Source organism: Mchenga conophoros, linkage group LG18, assembly GCF_057382185.1.
Source record: "Mchenga conophoros isolate Kocher_MC1m ecotype Shallow Benthic linkage group LG18, M_conophoros_male_GT1.1, whole genome shotgun sequence".
NCBI classification, from domain to species: domain Eukaryota; kingdom Metazoa; phylum Chordata; class Actinopteri; order Cichliformes; family Cichlidae; genus Mchenga; species Mchenga conophoros.
This window is the reverse complement of record NC_140543.1, coordinates 39,633,101-39,640,278: the sequence shown is the minus strand read 5'-3', so window position 1 is coordinate 39,640,278 and position 7,178 is coordinate 39,633,101. Positions and strand designations below refer to the sequence as shown.

Below are 7,178 nucleotides of genomic sequence, written 5' to 3'. Positions count from 1 at the left end.
AAATGCTGTAAGGTGAACCAGAGGCACTGCTTAGAATTTTATTTTATTTTTTTGCCTGTCCCATTTGGTTCTTTTGCCATCAGAATTGTTGTCTGAAGGCCAAGAAAGATGCCATTACATTACAAAAAATACATATATATATATCACACTGATTCTTGAGATAAGGGACAAAACATGTCCGGCAGATAAAACCCAATTTTGTGGTTAAAAATATGCATACAAGTGTTAATCCAACTGCCTAAAAGACAAACCAAGGCAATGTTTTTACAACAAAAGCATGATTTTGCATTTTTTATACACATATATTTATTTTAAATGGTACAGTACATTACCAGTACCTTAAAAATCCATTGTCCTGAAGCAGGTGTGATAATATTAAAATACAGAAAAAAATTAAAAGTAATGTAAAATTAAACATCATGGCTCTCGTCACTAAGTATTTAAGTCAATACCTGTGTCCAGAGTTTTTGTCAACACCATCAGATTTTTTTAAAAGTACAAAAAAATCAGGAATTATTGTGGGCGGCTTACACTCTGAGGACCCCTTTACCACTTCCTGTTTGATACACATGCCATGAGGTCACTGCTGTGATAACTTTTATTTTTATTTCATTTATTGCACACCTTTCTGATAAAACTGTGTCACAACCACAGTGCGTCAACACCAAAGTCGATGTAATCCAAAAAATTTTTTGTAAAAAGAGCTTAATTTAGGTAGATTGTAGAGGCCATAAGCAACTGATGAAAAACAAGATGGCTTCTGTCAGAAAAACATGTAATTATGAGAGAAAGTAGGGTATTTTGTCAACACCATCAGATGTCAACACCATCAGGATTTTTGTCTGACGGTGCTGACCCTTTTTCTAATGGTGTTGACAAATGCCACAAAAGTGTCCTATTAATCAATTATATTAAGCTATTTTTATTAATATTTCAGTCATATTACTTCCTGTGTATTTTACTGATATTTCTGCTTTACAGATGTGTCAAATTGTCACAGGTTGCCGGGCAAGCCGTGTGTGAATTATTAACGGACCCAAGATGCAGACTGTGTAGTTGTGAGCGAGCTTTATTAACAAAAGGTGAAACAAACAGGAGCAAAGTGGACAAAAACCAAAACCTAAGAGTAACCTAAACTGGGAAAAACTAAGCAAAAACAAACCTGAAACCTTGAGACGTGAAACAGAGCTGCGGGGAGATTACACAGAAAAATGGAGGGGAACGACACAGACAAACCAGCAGCTACTACGACAGAAGACACGACTAAAATACACTCAGAGAAACACAGGGAGATCACACACAGGTGGGGGACACAGCTGGGAGTGATTAACGTGAGGAGACCAGGGAGGCAAACTGAAAACACTCACATAAGACGCAGACCTTCACAATAAAACAGGAAACACATACACGTAATGACACAACACACAAACTTAACACTGACTGGGGGACACAGAACATAGGAACATGGGAACATAGGAACATGAAACGTGAAAAAGGAGCGTACAAGAAACCCAGAATAAACAAAACCACAGAATAATAATAAACTAAAACATAAACACAGAGTCACAGACTCCGGACCATGACACAAATATTATCAAATTTGCCTTATCTTGAATCTCATTGTTTATGTATACATTATTAATCCTGTAGGAAAATGCTTAGTCCTCTGCATTTAACCCATTCACTCAGTGATGCAGTGGGCAGCTACCAATCCAGGATAGCCGCTGTTTGTTGGATTTGAACGCCCAACCTTTCGATCATGGGGCATCTACTGAGCTAGCTGTGCCCCAAGAGCTGTTCTTTAAGTGATGATGTATGAATCCTGTTTCTGGGCCTAAACTACTCTGTGTTTATTAAGCCTGTTGTGCTGTTAAAATGTTTTAATGCTTTTTATCGTATTCTATTACATCTGAACAAGCCCCTAAAAACAGCCAGTGATCACTGTCAGCCTAACCATCGGGAACCCTCACGTTAACTTTTATCAAGTGGAAAAAAAGTTAGCATTCATCCTCCAGCTTCACTGTGTTTATATTATGCTAACATAGCTGTGTCGCTAGCGATCATGTAGCACATCACTATATACCAGCTAGCCCAACTTCAGTAACTCTACAGAAGTCACTGCTGTTTAGTTTTCTGTCTTCATTTATGTTGGAAGTGGTAGCAGAGCTGGTATGTTTAGGTGGAAACAAGCAATCTAACTTTAACTCTGTTAAATTTCATATATTCTGTTTTCATGGATGCCTGGATGTTACACCTGGTAGAGCCACACTGATCATTTTATTAAAGATGAAAGAATTTAGACAGTTTGTAACTCTCAGTGATGCCGCAGAGTTCCTTTGGCTTTGGGACCTGCAGCGGAGTTTGGACCTGGAAATGGCTAATGACATCAAACTTAATGGCAGGATAGCATTTCTATTGCTTATTGCATAATTGTGTTGTGAATATTCATCCTTAATCTGTGAAAAAGCATAAGAAAGCATAAGGTTCAGAAAAATTATAGTAATTACAAAATGGTACATTTCAGGCTAAAATAGCAAAGGGGAACCTGTCAGTAGAGGAACGAAAGAGAAGGAACAGGAATGATCGAAAAAGAAGGAGAGAAAAATTAACAGCCAGCCTGAGTTGAAGAAAGAGTTTCTCATAAAGGGAAGGGAAAGATGGAGAAATAGAGTGAAAGAGGGAAAAATAAAGAACACCAGTGATCTGAAAGAAAGAGAAAAAAGGCAAAAGAGAAGGTTTTGGAAGAAAGCACAGAGAGACAAAAGGAGAGAAAGTCCAGCAGGGTCTAAACACACAACCACAGAGAACTTTAGGAATCAAGGAGTAGTAGGCAGCTACTTGCTGGTGAACTATTAAGATGTAGAACCTGAAATGTGCAAAAACAGAATTGTTATGATGTGTCTTGTGATATTACATAAGGTGTTAAGGTTAAATGGTCATTTTGAAAGAAATAATATCTTGTTTTCTACTAGTGCGTCACCACCGTCAGACTTGCGTCACCACCGTTAGCACCTTGTCAACTCCATAATATGGAGTTTTGGTTTATTTTTCTCTTTTGGAGAACCATATAGTTTCCTCCCTCATGATCTTCCAATAAAAATGTAATTTTCTCAATAAATTTGTAATTTGCATGCTCCTAATTATGAATGTTTCTTATAGAGATTAAATACAAGCTTCTGAAAATATGTATGACTGTAACTTTAATAATAAAAAGCCAAAACAATCTTACTTTTAAATGTGGTATAATTACTTTGAAAACATATGTGCATAAACAATTGAACAGAGAAGCTGCTAATAGTCAAAATAGCTGAAACAACTTATTTAAAATATAAATTTTTGCATTTCTTTGTGTCTGACGGTGTTGATAAAAACCTTGCACTTCTCCAGCAAAAACTTTGTGTAACAATTATATGTAAATATGTTTTTGAAAAATCAAAAAATATATTTTAGAAAATTAAAACCTGTTTTGTCCCTAATCTCAGGAATCACTGCTCAATCACCTGGATCACCTGTTGAGAGAAAAAAAGAGAAAACAAGAAAAAAAGAGAGCAATATAATAAACAAGATCATCACGATAACCTATGTGAATATAACAGTAAATACTAAATATTGAATATTATTGTGCAGCACGTAGGATCAACAGCGCACAGTGTGCTTTGAGGTAGCAGCCAAAAGAGGTGTACAGGGTGGACCATTTATATGGATACAACGTAATAACATGGCAATTGTTGGTGATATTAAAGTCCTGTTTGTGACACATTAGTATATGTGAGGGGGCAAACTCCTCAAGATGGGTGGTGACCATGGTGGCCATTTAGAAGTCGGCCATCTTGGATACAACTTTTGTTTTTTCAATAGGAAGAGGGCCATGTGACACATCAAACTTATTGGTAATGTCACAAGAAAAACAATGGTGTGCTTGGTTTCAACGTAACTTTATTCTTTCATGAGTTATTTACAAGTTTCTCTTTGTTCACAGCCATTGACATTTCGAAGAGGTTAACACGTGAGGAGCGGATCGAAATTGTGTTGATATCTGTTGAACGCAGTAACCCGGTCATTGCAGCAGATTTCAATGCAAGACACCCTACGAAACCACCCATCTACCATGCTACAGTTAGCAAACTGCTTGCTAAGTTTCGTGAAACTGGTTCAGTGTTGGATTTGCCAAAATGTGGACGCAAGAAAACTGTTATTAATGAAGAAACATCAGTGGCTGTCCTAGCTTCATTCAGCAAGAGCCCACAGCGTAGCACTCGTCGCATGTCACTGGAGAGTGGCATTAGTCGAACGTCCCTTTGGCGGATATTAGCTACTCACAAATGGCACCCTTACAAACTCCAGCTACTGCAGCATCTCAACGAGGATGACCCAGATCGGCGCACAGAATTTGCAGAATGGGCAAAACAAAAATTGGAACAGGACCCTCAGTTCACGCAGAAGATTTTGTTCAGTGATGAGGCAAACTTTTATGTGAATGGTGAAGTTAACAAACAAAACCACCGCTGACACTAACCCACATTGGATGGATCCCTCCAAGACTGTTGGAACAACAAAAGTGATGGTTTGGTGTGGTATGTGGGGTACAACGATAGTGGGTCCATTCTTCATCAATGGAAACCTCAAGGCCACTTGATATTTGAAATTGCTACATGATGATGTGTTTCCCTCTTTATGCACTGAAGCTGGCACGTTCCCTGAGTTTTCCAGCAAGATGGTGCACCACCACATTATGGGTGCCAGGTCCGAGCATTCCTAGATGAACAGTTTCCTGGAAAGTGGATTGGTCGTTGTTGGCCAGCTGAATACCGCCCAAGGTCTCCCGATCTGACCCCCTTAGACTTTTATCTTTGGGGTCATCTGAAGGCAATTGTCTATGGTGTGAAAATACGAGATGTGCAGCACCTGAAACTACGGATACTGGATGCCTGTGCTGGCATTTCTCCTGCTGTGTTGCTATCAGTGTGTGAAGAGTGGGAGAAGAGGGTTAGAAGAGGGTTGCATTGACAATCCAACACAATGGGCAGCACATTGAACACATTTTATAAGTGGTCAGAAATCCCTATCTCCGCCAGGTCAGAGGATGTTTGGACTTATTGGCCAATTTGCATGAAGCCCGGGAGGCGGCGCAAGCTCGGAAAATAACGGACAGACAATGGCCACCCCGGAGCAGCCGCGTCAGCCTCACTTGCCGGATGTGGTTTTGCCCGGCTCGTCTGAGCCATCTGCGGGGAGGAAACCAACCATTCCCATTTTATTACGGTGTATCCATATAAATGGCCCACCCTGTAGTTTGTGTCTGTGAGCACCCGTGTGTACACCTGTGAGCATGAGCGCGCTTCATGTAACAATCTGCTAGAGGGTGTGGGGAGCCATAGCCCCGCCCCCCAGGGCATGAGGCAGGTATGGAGGAGATCCAGGCTCTAGACATCCAGAGACCCCCAGAGTGCAAGAGTCCAACGAAAACCAACTGCGGGGCAACCGTGCCACTCTCTCGGAAAGAGCTGAGGAGAGCCCCAGATGAAGGGTCACCCAGCAGCTGCGGAGCTGAATCCAGAGCGCCGGACACCAAGAACCACCAATGCACCGATGTCTGACGGCGTCAGCCACTGGCAGGGGGAGTGGTGGGGGGAGATAGGCCTCCATACCTTGGGGGGCCTGAGATGTCCCTAGAGAAGTGACGTCTGATACCCAACCTGACATATAGACACAGACAAACAGGCACACACAGATACAAACATCCATTCCCACCCTCATGCTCTCATATCAAAGTCAAGTCAAAGTCAAAGTCAACTTTATTTGTCAATTCTGCCACATGTACAGGACATACAGAGAATAATTTCGTTACTCTCAAACCCTAGATGAAATAGCAAATGAACATTTAAATATAAGAGAGTGATTAAAAAATGCAAATAAAATAATTAAAAAGTAAAAATTTTAATAAATACAATACAATTTAACAAGAAAGCTATGCAATATACAATATACAATATTCAGGTAAGGGTAAATGACATTGAGTGTAAACCAGGCAGAGTAGTGCAAATAGGCAAATAGTGCAAATGGAGATTTAGTAGTGTACGGTAAGAGATAGTATAACAACAAAGTCTTATGAGGTAATGGCAGTCCAATGCTCCAATGGCAGTCCAATTTGCTATGCAAATACTCAGCACTCACCCAACGTGAAGACAGAGATAAATAGACACTGTACACACAATCACACTCCCCAAACGTACTCTATGCCCCAGGTCTAGGTACCTTTGCCCCTAGAGGGGGAAACTGCACCCAGACCCATGTCATTATAGAGCTTGCTTTGAAAAACTGGTGCGCAGTCATGTTGGAACAGAAAGGAACCATCCTCAAACTGTTCCCACACAGTTGGGGGCATGAAATTGCCCAAAATGTCATGGTAAACTGAAGCATTTACAGTTCCTTTCACTGGAACTAAGGGCTCACACTATAACCCCCCCCCCCCCCCCCCTAACCAAACTTTACGCATGCAACAGTGCAGTCAGACATGTACTGTTCTCCTGTCAACAACCAAAACCAGACTCGTGGGTTTTTTGTCAGTGGATTACATCTTTAACAGAAAATTTGCAAAACATGACAAAAGAACCCACAAAATCTGTTAAAAGACTGTGATGTGGTCATTTTCTGTGCTATAGAATAAAAATAAAGATGAGCTAAAGTTAATCTTAACCAGGTCAAAGTAAACAAAGTGGTTGTTTTGCATCAATCCTAGATTACCAGAAGAAGAACAGGAAAAGATGGTGGAACGGGCTATTTGTCCTTATGACTTTCTGCTCAAAGCGTTAGAAAGACTAAGAAAGGTAAAGGTTGGAAGAAAAGACTAAAGTGGACTCTAGTAATCCATTAAAAATACTCTCTGCTACAATTTAATGTACATATGTGCATAAAATTAAGTTTAGGGATATTGTGCTCACAAAATAGTTTTGGACGTTAAATCCTTTTGCACATCTGATGGAAAATCCAGTTCTTCCCTTCTCTGTTTTAAGTTGACCTACCTAAGTGAATGGCTCCATAGACTCATGTTTGTCTTTATCTCTATTGACTTTTTCTATTTAATCCTCTATTAAAAGATATTTAATGCAGTTTACCAAATGCCAATGGACACTTCTCCCATTCTTGTCTTTCTTCTTACACCTTTCCCCCTCTCCGAG

General features: G+C 40.1%; 1 pseudogene; it reads right to left on the bottom strand.

Moving 5' to 3' along the window:
- The window catches only part of LOC146554599 (unconventional myosin-VIIb-like), a 15,312-nt pseudogene extending 10,087 nt beyond the window's left edge, over positions 1-5,225 (bottom strand).
- Between the last annotated feature and the right edge of the window lie 1,953 nt (positions 5,226-7,178).